Source organism: Mobula hypostoma, unplaced genomic scaffold, assembly GCF_963921235.1.
Source record: "Mobula hypostoma unplaced genomic scaffold, sMobHyp1.1 scaffold_36, whole genome shotgun sequence".
In the NCBI taxonomy this organism is placed as follows: domain Eukaryota; kingdom Metazoa; phylum Chordata; class Chondrichthyes; order Myliobatiformes; family Myliobatidae; genus Mobula; species Mobula hypostoma.
This window is the reverse complement of record NW_026948187.1, coordinates 1,929,299-1,944,051: the sequence shown is the minus strand read 5'-3', so window position 1 is coordinate 1,944,051 and position 14,753 is coordinate 1,929,299. Positions and strand designations below refer to the sequence as shown.

General features: G+C 49.3%; 1 protein-coding gene across 2 annotated transcripts in view; it reads right to left on the bottom strand.

Moving 5' to 3' along the window:
- LOC134341616 (zinc finger protein 239-like) overlaps positions 1 to 14,753 on the bottom strand; it is a 618,489-nt gene that overhangs the window by 72,216 nt on the left and 531,520 nt on the right. The gene's annotated exons all lie outside the window — the stretch shown is intronic.

Here is a 14,753-nt window from a genome sequence, read left to right as displayed (position 1 = left end):
ATCCATGAATGTTATTGTGAAACATTCACAGCCTCATCTCTCGGTTTCATGATTGTTATTGTTGATCTTTTCCATTCCTGGGCTACCAAGACGTTGCCATCATAGTCCAATATTAAACTGTGATTGGTTGCTCTGTTTCATTCGGGAAATTGTTTTGTTTATTGAGCTTGCAATATTTACAACATAAATGTGAAAACGAACATGCCGGCTGTACGTTCTGCAATATATTTCAGAGCCTTCAACTAATATCGCATCCAGTCTTACGAAGAGACTGAACGTATGCCAACCGTTAATCAAAATAATTAACGCTTTGTCGAGCACCTCATTGCATCCAGAAAAAAAGGGGAAATTCCCAGTGGCCAGCCATGTCAATTCCTCTGCACACTCTCTGTCCCACATGTCGGTCCATGTGCTCAACTTCTGCCATAATGGATCCACTCGCAGTTTCGATTAGCAACGCCTCACGTTCCGTCTATGTAGCCTCCAATCGGATGGGAATAAAATCGATTTTTCTAACTTCCATAGGTTCCTCTTCGTCCTTCTCTTTTCCTCATTTCTCCAGTCTGGCCTAGTACCTCTTCTCCTGACCTGCCCAACACCACCAATGATCTTTCCACCCTTCCGATTCACCCCAGGATCCAGTATCCTTGTCGCTTGGACTGCTGGGAACGGACCCAAATACGAGGCACAGACACTGAAGTACAAGGAACAGGACTTGACCAGAGTAGGGACGTGACAGGATTCAGACCAGGAACAGGGACAAGAAAGCAGACATGGGCGAGGGAAAGCGGGATCAGGACTAGAAACCATGGACTAGGAGGCAAGGCTACGACTCCGAGCCCGAGACTGAACAACGACCCAGAACCTGGGTCCTGCCTCGGGCTCGGACCCCAGAACCAGGCAAAGACATGACATGGCTTCAGGACAGGACGTGGCTGGGATCTAGAGCCCTGAGCTTGGAGACAAGACAAGGCTTGGACTCCGAGTCCCAGACTGGACAAGGACCCAGAAACGGGGTCTTCCCTCGGGCTCAGCCCCCAGAGCCAGGCAAGGACCTGACATGGTTTCAGGCTGGGACCTTGGTCTTGAGGGCTTGAGGCTGGGGTCATGGTCTTGAGCTTGGCTTGGGGCTGGGGGCTGGGTCTTGAGCTTGGCTGCGGGATCCTCGAGGCTTGGGGTATTGGAGCTTGGCTGCGGTATCGTCAAGGTTTCGGTTCTTGGAGCTTGGCTGCGGGATCTTCGAGGCTTCGTTTCTTGGCTCTTGGCTGCGGGATCCTCGAGGCTTGTGTTCTTGGCTCTTGGCTGCGGGATCTTCGAGGCTTGGGTTCTTGGAGCTTGGCTGCGGGATCCTCGAGGCTTGGGTTCTTGGAGCTTGGCTGCGGGATCTTCGAGGCTTGTGTTCTTGGAGCTTGGTTGCGGGATCCTCGAGGCTTGGGTTTTTGGCTCTTGGCTGCGGGATCTTCGGGGCTTGTGTTCTTGGAGCTTGGCTGCGGGATCCTCGAGGCTTCGGTTCTTGGCTCTTGGCTGCGGGATCCTCGAGGCTTCGGTTCTTGGAGCTTGGCTGCGGGATCCTCGAGGCTTGGGTTTTTGGCTCTTGGCTGCAGGATCTTCGGGGCTTGTGTTCTTGGAGCTTGGCTGCGGGACCTTTGTATTGAAATGCGGAGGATGATAACTCGGATACTGGATCTGAGAGACAGACTGGGGACTGAACATCAACATAGAGCCAGGACTCATCTTTAACACCACACTATCATGAGACAGGAGAGAACATAGACACAGAGCCAGGACTTACCCTACGACAAGCCGTGACTCAACTTAATCTCCACACCAAGGTGGGACAGGTCTCTCCGTTAGGTAATGGCAGAACGGCCTGACCTACCCAACAGAGGCGAGAACAAGACAAGACAGGACCACCCCCCCCCGCCCCCCGCAGGGCAACGACAAAGCGGCCTGCCTTATCCCACGGAGACGAGGACAAGACAAGACAAACACCAAAGAACAACAGACAGTTTCATCTCTGCTCCAGGGTAGATCCAAGTCTCAGTTCAGCCAGTGACCTCAGCTGACTACGGAAACAGTCGGATCTCTACCTAGCACGGAGTGGCTGGCAGCCACTTAGCTGGCCCGGGAAACAGCCGATTCCATACCGCAAAGACTACTCCAAGTGGCAAAAAGGCTCCATGAAACAGTGGTCCTCCAACCAGCCCTAGAGATCACAAATGGTTTCAATAGCCTTCCATCAGCAGGTTGCTCCAGGGGGGACTGACGAGACAAACCAGCAGGCCACACTCAACACAAAAGCTACTTATAATGCAAGCCCAAAGATAGGAATCAGGTGCATATGATTAACTCAAACAAGGGACAGCTGGGAGACCCGGAGTGCTCAGTCCACGGACCGGACCGTGAACCGGAATGTGGACTCACGGACCGGACCATGACAGTACCCCCGCTTCTACGGGCGACTGAAGAGGCTCTCCAGGACTACGGACAACTCGGGCCGGTGGGTAGGAGGTTTTGGCACCAGGGTATCCTGGATGGCCAGTGTTCATCTCCAGTGTCATTGTTGCAGGGTCCATGGTTGGCTGGTTCGTTCTGTCGCATGGGGTGCTGGGAACGGACGCAAATGCGAGACACAGAGACTGATGTACAACGAACAGGACTTAACTAGAGTAGGGACATGACAGGATTAAGACCAGGAGCAGGGACAAGAACGCAGACATGGAGCAAGGAAAGCGGGACCAGGACTAGAAACCATGGTCAAAGAGGCAAGGCTACGATTCCGAGCCCGAGACTGGACAAGGATCCAGAACCTGGGCCTTGCCTTGGGCTCGGACCCCAGAACCGGGCAAACACATGACATGGCTTCAGGACAGGACGTGGCTGGTGTCTGGACGACTGAACTTGGAGAGAAGACAAGGCTTGGCCTCCGAGCCCGAGACTGGACAAGGACCCAGAACCTGGGTCTTGCCACGGGCTCGGCCCCGAGAACCAGGCAAGGACATGATATGACTTCAGAGTGGGGTCTTGGTCTTGAGCACTTGGGGCTGGGGTCTTGGTCGTGAGCTTGGCTTGGAGCTGGGGTCCTGGTCTTGAGCTTGGCTTGGAGCTGGGGTCTGGGTCTTGAGCTTGGCTGCGGGATCCTCGAGGCTTGGGTTCTTGAGTCATGAGCTTGGCTGCGGGATCCTCGAGACTTGGGTTCTTGGGTCTTGAGCTTGGCTGCGGGATCCTCGAGGCTTGGGTTCTTGGGTCTTGAGCTTGGCTGCGGGATCCTCGGGGCTTGGGGTCTGGGTCTTGAGCTTGGCTGCGGGATCCTCGAGGCTTGGGTTCTTGAGTCATGAGGTTGGCTGCGGGATCCTCAAGACTTGGGTTCTTCGGTCTTGAGCTTGGCTGCGGGATCCTCGAGGCTTGGGTTCTTGGGTCTTGAGCTTGGCTGCTGGATCCTCGAGGCTTGGGTTCTTGGAGATTGGCTGCGGGATCCTCGAGGCTTGGGTTCTTGGAGCTTGGCTGCGGGATCCTCGGGGCTTGGGGTCTGGGTCTTGAGCTTGGCTGCGGGATCCTCGAGGCTTGGCTGCGGGATCCTTGTCTTGAAATGCGGAGGCTGATAACTCGGGGACTGTAGCTGAGAGACAGAGTGGGAACTGAGCATCAATATAGAGCCGTAACTTATCCTTCAACAAGCCAGGAATCATCTTTAACAGAACACCACCATGAGACAGGACAGAACTTAAACATAGAGCCAGGACGTCTTCTACGACAAGCCGGTACTCAACTTCATCTCCACACCAAGATGGGACAGGTGTCTCCGTCAGGTAACGGCAGAACAGCCGGACTTACCCAACAGCGGCAAGGACAAAACAAGACAGATCCCGCCGCAGGGCAACAGGAAAGCGGCCTGACTTACCCCACAGAGGCGAGGACAAGAAGTGACAAACACCAAAGAACAACAGAAAGTTTCATCTCTGCTTCGGGGTAGCTCCAGATCCCAGTTCAACCAGCGCCTTCAGCTGGCTACAGAAACAGCTGGATTCCTACCCAGCTCGGAGTGGCTGGCAGCCAACAGCTGGCCCAGGAAACAGTGTAATCCATACCGCAAAGACTACTCCAAGTGGCAACAAGGCTGCATGAACCTGTGGTCCTCCAACCAGGCCTCGAGATCACAAATGGTTTTACTAGCCTTCTATCAGTAGAAGGGTGACTGACGAGACAAACCAGCAGCCCACACTCCACCCCAAAGCTACTTATATTGCAAGCCCAAAGATAGGAATCAGGTGCCTATGATTAACTCAAACAAGGAACAGCTGGAAGACCCGGAGTCCTGCGTCTACTGACTGGACCGTGAACTGGAATGTGGACTCACGGACCGGACCATGACAATCCTCTCCTGTCAGATTCTCATCTCCAGCAGTGTCGTTTCCAGTTACCAACCCCAAACCTCTTATACCGTCACCTGACGCAACTTACTTAGCTTCACCTCTCAGCTTCTTGGTTGTTCTCTCCATATCCTACACCTAATTTCGTATGGTGGCATTTTCTACTTTCCTTCCAGTCCTAACGAAGAGCCTTGTTCCGAAATGTCACTTCCCCTCTTCCTCTATTCCCCACTCCGGTCGTTTACCTTTTTCAATCTGCCTATCACTTTTTCCTGCAACCTCTCCCCTTTCCCTTACTCGTATTTTCCACTATCCTCTCCTAGTTGATTCCTTCTTACCTCACCTTTGACCTTTCCAACCCACCTGGCTTCATCTATCACATTCCAGTTAGCCTCCTTCTTCTCCTCCACCTTTTTATACTACAGTCCACCTTCTTCCTTCTCATTCCAGAAGAAGGGTCTCTGCCCAAAACGTTGACTGTTTATTTAGTTCCATCAATACTACCTGATCTGCTGAGTTCCTCCAACATTTGTATGTGCTGTGTTGGATTCCCAGCATCTCCAGACTTTCTCGTGTTTGCTGTTTCCTTGTTACTTTTCGCTTCTGTCTTATTTGCAGAATTTTGTATAGGTTGCTCAAACTGAAGTTTGGTCACTTTGATTCTTCAGTAAACCATTGTAGAGGAGAACGCAATGATTGTTGCACTGGATCCGATCCAAACAAGTCTCGTTTGCTTGCATCATCTGATTCAGCTCTATTTCTATCTTTAATATCTCTTCTTCCCTTTCTGAGTTCTTTTGAAGGCTGTGGCCTGGAGTTATACGATATAGAAATATATAAGAATATGAAAGGGGTGGATTAGATTAGATTAGATTAGATTGTGAGGACACTCAGTCCTCGTTTATTGTCATTTAGAAATGCATGCATTATAAAAGACACAATGTTCCTCCAGAAAGCTATCACAGAAACACAGGACAAACCAAGACTAAAACTGACAAAACCACATAATTATACCATATAGTTACAACAGTGCAAACAATACCGTAAACTGATAAAGAGCAAACCATGGGCACGGTAAAAAAAAAATCTCAAGTCCGATAGCCCCATCATCTCACGCAGACGGTAGAAGGGACAAACTCTCCCTGCCATGAACCTCCAAGCGCCGCAAACTTGCCGATGGATTGGAAACACCCGACCACAGCCGACTCTGAGTCCGGCCGAAAACTTCGAGCCTCCCACCAGCCTTCCGACACCGAGCACCGAGCACCATCCTCTGCCGAGCGCTTCGATCCCGTCCCGGCCACCGAGCAACAAGCAAAGCCAAGGACTCGGGGCCTTCCCCTCCGGAGATTCTGGATCGCACAGCAGCAGCGGCACCGAAGCAGGCATTTCAGAAGTTTCACAAGATGTTCCTCCGTGCTGTCACGTCTGTCTCCATCAAATCGGGATTGTGCACGGCACCCTGATTAACAGATAACGGCTAAAGTAGAGGCTAGAACTTGGGGCATAGCCTCAGGTGACGGCAATGTAGATTCTGGACGGAGATAAGGAGGAAACTTTTTCCCAGATAGTGTTGAATCTGCAGAATTTTCTGCCCAGTGAATCAGTGCAAGCTACTCCAGGCAATATATTTAAGGAAAGGTCGGATAGATGTTTGCATGTAGGAGAATTAAGGGTCGCAGTCGTAGTTTCACTCGAAGCAAGCTGTTGAGAAGAAGGGAGTGAAGAAATCGGGTAGAAAAAGTTTTTTTTTAAACACTGCTCAGGAAGAAGGGTCTGCACTGCGCAGGCGCGTGAGGTAGCGCGCCAAGGTTTAAAAAGAAAAAATTTCAACGGTTCTTGTTTTAGCCGAAGCAAGCAGCTGAGAAGAAGGGAGTGAAGAAATCGGGTAGAAAAAGGCTTTTTTTTTTAACAGTGCTCGGGGAGAAGGGTCTGCACTGCGCAGGTGCGTGACGTAGCGCGCCAAGGTTTAAAATCAGACCGCCATATACAGCGGCGATCGTCGGAGTGGGCTGAGTCAGAGTGGGACGGCTTTGGCTCAACAGGCTTCGGCGAGACCAGTCAGTGGCCAGGGTAGGTTCCGGTAAGTTTTTTGTTCAGATTGTTTAGAGGAGAGAGAATGCCAGGCAGGATGTTGGAATGCTCCTCTTGCAGGATGTGGGAAGTCAGGGAGCCCTACGGTGTCTCTGACAATGACACCTGCAAGAAGTGCATCCAGCTGCCCCTCCTGACAAACCGCGTTAGGGAACTGGAGCACGAGCTGGATGACCTGCAAATCATTCAGGAGAATGAGGAGATTATAGATAGTAGCTACAGGGAGATAGTTACGCCAAAGGAGCAGAGGACAGGAAATTGGGTCACTGTTAGGCGAGGGAAGAGGAAAGGGCAGGCAGAGCAGGATTCCCCTGTGGCTATTCCCCTGAACAACAAGTATACCGCATTGGATACTGTTGGGGGGGGGGGGGATAACTTACCTGGGACAAGCTGCAGTAGCCGGGTCTCTGGCACTGAATCTGGCTCTGCAGTGCAGAAGGGAGGGTGGAAAAAGAGGAGAGCGGTAGTGATAGGGGACTCGATAGTTAGAGCTGCAGATAGGAGATTGTGTGGTCGTGACAGAGAATCCAGGATGGTTTATTGCCTCCCGGGTGCCAGGGTCAAGGATGTCTCTGATCGATTGCATGACATTCTGAAGTGGGAGGGTGATCAACCAGATGTCGTGGTGCACATCGGTACCAATGACATAGCAAGGAAAAGTGAGAAGGTCCTGGAGAGTGAGTATAGAGAGCTTGGTAGGAAGTTGAAAAGCAGGACCTCAAGGGTGGTAATCTCAGGATTGCTATCTGTGCTACGTGCCAGTGAGGGTAGGAATAGGATGCTCTGGAGGATGAACAAGTGGCTGAGGAATTGGTGTAGGGGGCAGAGTTTCAGATTTCAGGATTATTGGGACCTCTTCTGGGGCAGGTGGGACCTGTACAAGAGTGACGGGTTACACTTGAACTACAAGGGGACCAATATCCTTTCAGGGAGGTTTGTTAGTGCTATTGGGGAGGCTTTAAACTAGATTTGCAGGGGGATGGGAACCAGAGTGCCAGAGCTGACAGTGTGGCTGGGGTGAAAATAAATCAGGTTAAAGGTTCAAGCAAATCCGCTAATAGAAAGGTTGTGAGTGGTGGTAAAAATCTTCTGAGGTGTATATATTTCAATGCTAGAAGTATTGCGGGGAAGGCGGATGAGTTGAGGGCGTGGATTGACACGTGGAATTGTGACGTTATAGCAATTAGTGAAACTTGGCTACAGGAGGGGCAGGACTGGTAGCTTAATATTCCAGTGTTCCGATGTTTCAGATGTGATCGAGGCAGAGGAATGAAAGGTGGGGGAGTAGCATTGCTTGTTAGGGAAAATATTACAGCAGTGCTCAGGCAGGACTGAGGATTAGAGGGCTTGTCTACTGAGTCCTTCTGGGTGGAGCTGAGAAACAGGAAAGTTATGGCCACATTAGTGGGATTGTATTACAGACCACCCAATAGTCAACGAGACTTGGAAGAGCAAATCTGCAGAGAGATAGCAGGCAACTGCAGGAAACATAAAGTTGTGGTGGTAGGGGATTTTAATTTTCCATACATTGATTGGGACTCCCATACTGTTAGTGGTCGAGATGGTTTAGAGTTTGTAAAATGTGTTCAGAAAAGTTTTCTAAATCAATATATGGAGGCAGCAACTAGACGGGGTGCAATATTGGATCTTCTGTTAGGAAACGAGTTAGGACAAGTGACAGAAGTCTGTGTAGGGGAACACTTTGGTTCCAGTGATCATAACACCATTAGTTTCAACTTGATCATGGACAAGGATAGATCTGGTCCCAGGGTTGAGGTACTGAACTGGAAGAAGGCCAAATTTGAAGAAATGAGAAAGGAACTAAAGAGCGTGGATTGGGACAGGTTGTTCTCTGGCAAACTTGTGATCGGTAGGTGGGAAGCCTTCAAAGGAGAAATTTTGAGAGTGCAGAGTTTGTATGTTCCTGTCAGGATTAAAGGCAAAGTGAATAGTAATAAGGAACCTTGGTTCTCAAGGGATATTGCAACTCTGATAATGAAGAAGAGGGAGTTGTATGACATGTATAGGAAACAGGGAGTAAATAAGGTGCTTGAGTAGTATAAAAAGTGCAAGAAAATACTTAAAAAAGAAATCAGGAGGGCGAAAAGAAGACATGAGGTTGCCTTGGCAGTCGAAGTGAAGGATAATCCGAAGAGTTTTTACAGGTATATTAAGAGTAAAAGGATGGTAAGGGATACAATTGGTTCTCTTGAAGTTCAGAGTGGTCAGCTATGTGCGGAACCAAAGGAAATGGGGGAGATCTTAAATAGGTTTTTTGCGTCTGTATTTGCTAAGGAAACTGGCATGAAGTCTATGGAATTAAGGGAAACAAGTAGTGAGCTCATGGAAACTGTTCAGATTGAAAAGGAGGAGGTGCTTACTGTCTTGAGGAAAATTAAACTGGATAAATCCCCGGGACCTGACAGGGTGTTCCCTCGGATCTTGAAGGAGACTAGTGTTGAAATTGCAGGGGTCCTGACATTTAAAATGTCGCTGTCTGCAGGTGAGGTGCCGGAGCATGTTGTTCCGTTGTTTAAAAAAAGGATCGAAAAGTAATCCGGGAAATTATAGGCTGGTAAATTTAACGTCGGTAGTAGATAAGTTATTGGAGGGAGTACTAAGAGACAGAATCTACAAGCATTTAGATAGACAGGGACTTATTAGGGAGAGTCAACATGGCTTTGTGCGTGGTAGGTCATGTTTGACCAATCTATTGAAGTTTTTCGAGGAGGTTACCAGGAAAGTGGATGAAGGGAAGGCAGTGGATATTGTCTACATGGACTTCAGTAAGGCCTTTGACAAGGTTCCGCATGGGAGGTTAGTTAGGAAAATTCAGTCGCTAAGTATACATGGAGAGGTGGTAAATTGGATTAGACATTGCCTCAATGGTAGAAGCCAAAGAGTGGTAGTAGAGAATTGCTTCTCCGAGTGGAGGCCTGTGACTAGTGGTGTGCCACAGGGATAAGTGCTGGGTCCATTGTTATTTGTCATCTGTATCAATGTGGGAAATTGGATCAGCAAATGTGCTGATGATACAAAGATTGAAGGTGTAGTAGACAGTGAGGAAGGTTTTCAGAGCCTGCAGAGGGACCTGGACCGGCTGGAAAAATGCGCTGAAAAATGGCAGATCGAGTTTAATACAGACAAGTGTGAGGTATTGCACGTTGGAAGGACAAACCAAGGTAGAACATACAGGGTTCATGGTAAGGCACTGAGGAGTGCAGTAGAACAGAGGGATCTGGGAATACAGATACAAAATTCCTTAAAAGTGGCGTCACAAGTAGATAGGGTCGTAAAGGGAGCTTTTGGTACATTGGCCTTTATTAATCAAAGTATTGAGTATAAGAGCTGGAATGTTATGATGAGGTTGTATAAGGCATTGGTGAGGCTGAATCTGGAGTATTGTGTTCAGTTTTGGTCACCAAATTACAGGAAGGATATAAATAAGGTTGAAAGAGCGCAGAGAAGGTTTACAAGGATGTTGCCAGGACTTGAGAAACTCAGTTACAGAGAAAGGTTGAATAGGTTAGGACTTTATTCCCTGGAGCGTAGAAGAATGAGGGGAGATTTGATAGTGGTATATAAAATTTTGATGGGTATAGATAGAGTGAATGCAAGCAGGCTTTTTCCATTGAGGCAAGGGGAGAAAAAAGCAGAAGACATGGGTTAAGGGTGAGGGGGACAAAGTTTAAAGGGAACATTAGGAGGGGCTTCTTCACACCGAGTGGTGGGAGTGTGGAATGAGCTTCCGGACGAGGTGGTAAATGCGGGTTCCTTTTTAACATTTAAGAATAAATTGGACAGATACATGGATGAGAGATGTATGGAGGGAGATGGTCCGTGTGCAGGTCAGTGGGACTAGGCAGAAAATGGTCCGGCACAGCCAAGAAGGGCCAAAAGGCCTGTTTCTATGCTGTAGTTTTTCTACGGTTTCTATGGTTTAAGATGGCATGCAACTTGGACAGCATTCTTTTTTCAGACACCACCGTCAGATAGTCCAGTTCCATCCCCACAACATCACTGGCCTTACGAATGAGTTTGTTGATTCGGAACCGACAGATACAGCTGAACGAACGTGTTGTTGTGTTTGTGTTTCCCATGCACAAATCCTTTGCCTTTTCTACACTGTTAAAAGTTTACAAAGCACGTCAGTGGGTGAAGGACAACATTTCAACTCAGATAATTTTAATCTCCATGATTAATTCTGATAAAAAAAATACTGTCATAGCTCAAAACAAATTGGAGGAACAAGAAACACACACAAAACATGCTAGTGGAACACAGCAGGCCAGGCAGCATCTCTAGGAAGAGGTACAGTCGATGTTTCGGGCCAAGACCCTTCGTCAGGACTAACTGGAAGAAGAGATAGTAAGAGATTTGGAAGTGGGAAGGCAGAGGGGGAGATCCGAAATAATAGAAGACAGGAGGGGAGGGGTGGATCTAAGAGCTGGAAAGTTGATTGGCAAAAGGGATACGAGGCTGGAGAAGGGAGCGGATCAGGGGACGGGTGGCCTGGGGAGAAAGAAGCGGGGGGGGGGGGGGAGGCGGCCTGGAGGGTGGAGAGCAGGCAAGGAGTTATGGTGAGAAGGACAGAGGGAGAAAAAAGAGAGCGAGAAAAAAGGGAAAATAAAAAATATAATAAATAAATAAATAAATAAATAAGTGATGGTGCTAAAGGGGAGGAGGGTCATTAACGGAAGTTAGAGAAGTCAATATTCATGCCATCAGGTTGGAGGCTACCCAGAGGGAATATGAGGTGTTGTTCCTGCAAACTGAGAGTGGCTTCATCTTGACAGTAGAGGAGGCCGTGAATAGACATATCAGAATGGAAATGAGACGTGGAATTAAAATGTGTGGCCACTGGAGTAACAAGACCCTTCTTGGTCCTGCAGGTTGTCCCAGTCGGTGTTGTAGGGACCGGTGCTTGGAGCCCAGTTGTTCCCAAACTGTGTCAACAATTTGGCTGAGGGACCAAGTCAACATTCCCAAGTCTGTGATTGACACAAAATGTACATTTATATCCTGAAAATGACACCAACTGTATATTAGATCCCGAGAGTTTCGGGAGTTTGGAAAAATTAAATAAGGGTGTCTGTGAGTTTTTTTTGTTTCCGGGGGTTTGTTTCCACGCCCTGATATCGATGGAGTGAAGCGGGAGTTCAGAGCCGACACAGCGGGGTCCGATACCGGTCAGACGGGGTAAGTTACAGGCGACACTCCGCTCCGGGACCATCAGCACCGGAACATTTAGAGTAACGCCGCAGTAACTTGGATCAGGTCAGGGAGAATATTAAATAAAACCAACATGGGAAATTTCTGATCCGATCCCCTGACAGAGTGTGAAGGAGATGCGGCGAAGAATAGTTGCGGAATTTAAAATAAGCGAGCCGAGCCGGGCCCGTGTGGGCGGAAGCCGAGGAGGAGATCGATGCCTGCGAACGGGGGAAGTAAATCTGCAACGAGCTTTGGAAACTGTCCGTGGACAAAGTCCGAGACAGCGGGGCTGAGCGGGACCGAACAGTGTGAACAGATGTGACCGGATCGCGGGAATCACTGATGCTGAGAAAGTTGCCGAGGCTTTCTCGGCTTTGCATATCAGTCAGAAATCTGATGGACAGAGATTTACACTGATTTTCCAAAGCGTTCCCGGCCTCCTTCCCGAACCGTGCTCTCCGTGCAGCGCCCCAGACCGTAACGTTTCTCCCGGCATCGGCATCTTTGAGGCACCGGCGATCCCCGCCTTCCGCGTTTTAAACCTCCGGGAATGAACTGCTCTCCATTTCCAGCATCTCCCTGCCCCGGGACCCACGGAGCGGACAGACAGTAACTCACTCGCTCTCTCTGTTGTTTTCCAGTGAATTTAGTGGCGATGGTGATCCTGTCCCGGGGAAAGAGTGGCCTCTCCACCCACACCACTCGCTACCTGGTGGCCACGGCAGCGGCGGATCTACTGACCATCGTGTTTGCGGTGATATTGTGGCGGGTCGGTTATTATTACTTCCCCGGGACTTTCCTGGACATCACCCCCGTGTGCAGTGTGATCTCTGTCCTGGGAGAGGCAGCCACAGACTGTTATGTCTGGTTCACCGTCACTTTTACATTTGATCGGTTTGTCGCCATTTGTTGCCAGAAGTGGAAAATAAAATATTGCACCGGGAAAACTGCGGCTGTGGTTCTGACAACAACCGGTGTTCTGCTCTGTTTTAATAATGTGCCCGATTTCTTTATATATCGTCCTGTGAAAGTGGTTGACAATATACCCTGGGACTGTATTGAAATACCGGGCTACTGTACGGATCCCGGGTGGATGGGATATGACCGGCTTTCTCCCGTCCTAACGCCATCACTCCCGTTCGTGCTAATACTACTGTTCAACGCTCTGACAGTCAGACACATTTTGGTGACTAGTCGGGTCCGTAAGGGGCTGAGGGGTCAGAGCAAGGCGGAGAACCGCAGTAACCCGGAGATGGAGAGCAGGAGGAGGTCTGTGATCTTACTTCTCACCATCTCCGGCAGCTTCATCATCCTGTGGTCGGTGAGTGTTGCCGAGTTTCTTTATAACACCATTGCCGGACTGGATCAGAATACTTACAATGATTCAGAATACAGTTTTCAACACACCCCTCCACAAACACTTTAATTTATGGGGTAACTCAGTCCAAGTACAGAGAAAAATTCATCAGCGCTGCGAAATATCCGCTCACGTCAATTATTCAATTAATTAATAAACAAGATATCTCAGCTCTTCTCAGAGGGGGTTGTGGTGATTTCCATCTTAACACTGCAGAACTGTATTCCGAGAAATTGGCAGTGGGGAGTCCCTCCTCTACAACTTTCCCAGTCTCCATGGCACCCTCGCTTCCATACACGCCTCACCTCCGTCTTTCTTCGCTCCCCTTAAGATTCTCTCAGTCACCAGAAACTCTTCACTCTCCTACGAACACCCCCGTCACCCTAACTCCCTCCCTCCCCCACACCACTGTCAATCCACTTCACCCTCTCCCTCCACAATATCACTCCTCGCCTCCCCAAAATCTTTACCCGTCTCAGTCATTCCCTCCCTCTCCAATAATCCTCCTTGTCTCCGTCAGTCTCTCCGTCTCCTCCGAACCGACCCGTCTCTTTCAATCCCTCCCTTCCCTGCAATACTTTTTCTCAATCATTCCATAGTCCCCATCTCCCACCACGTCTATGACACTCTTTCCTTCAAAAACACTTCCGCTGTTCTCCTCCCTACCCGTTGACACTCCCGTCTCCATCACGCCTTCCGTTCACCTGGTCCCTCCATGTCTCCGTCACAGTCTCCCTCCCCTATGTCCCTGTCATGTATGTGGAACCTCTCCCTCCTCAACGCTACACACCATCTCGTTACGCTCTTCCTCACCGTCAACGACACCCTGGTAGTTTGCCTCCTTGGTGCCAGGGTCCGGGATATTTCTGATCGTGTCCAAGATATCCTGAAGTGGGAGGTTGAGGAGCCAGAGGTCGTGGTACATATAGGTACCAATGACGTAGGTAGGAAAAGGGATGAGATCCTGAAAGGAGAATATAGGGAGCGAGGAAGGGAGTTGAGAAAAAGAACCGCAAAGGTAGTAATCTCGGGATTACTGCCTGTGCCACGCGACAGTGAGAGTAGGAATGCGATGAGGTGGAGGATAAATGCGTGGCTGAGGGATTGGAGCAGGGGGCAGGGATTCAAGTTTTTGGATCATTGGGACCTCTTTTGACGCAGGCGTGACCTGTACAAAAAGGACTGGTTACACTTGAATCCTAGGGGGACCAATATCCTGGCAGGGAGATTAGCGGGGGCTACTGAGGTGACTTTAAACTAGAATGGTTGGGGGGTGGGAATCAAATTGAAGAGGCTGGGCGTGAGGAGGTTAGTTCACAACAGGGGGATGGGAACCAGTGCAGAGAGACAGAGGGGTGTAAAGTGAGGGTAGAAGCAAAAAGTAATAAGGAGAAAAGTAAAAGTGGCAGGCCGACAAATCCAGGGCAAGCATTAAAAAGGGCCACTTTTCAACATAATTGTATAAGGGCTAAGAGAGTTGTAAAAGAGCGCCTGCAGGCTTTGTGTGTCAATGCAAGGAGCATTCATAATAAGGTGGATGAATTGAAAGTGCAGATTGTTATTAATGATTATGATATAGTTGGGATCACAGAGACATGGCTCCAGGGTGACCAGGGATAGGAGCTCAACGTTCAGGGATATTCAATATTCAGGTGGGATAGACGTGAAGGAAGGGGAGGTGGGGTGGCGTTGCTGGTTAAAAGAGAGATTAACGCAAT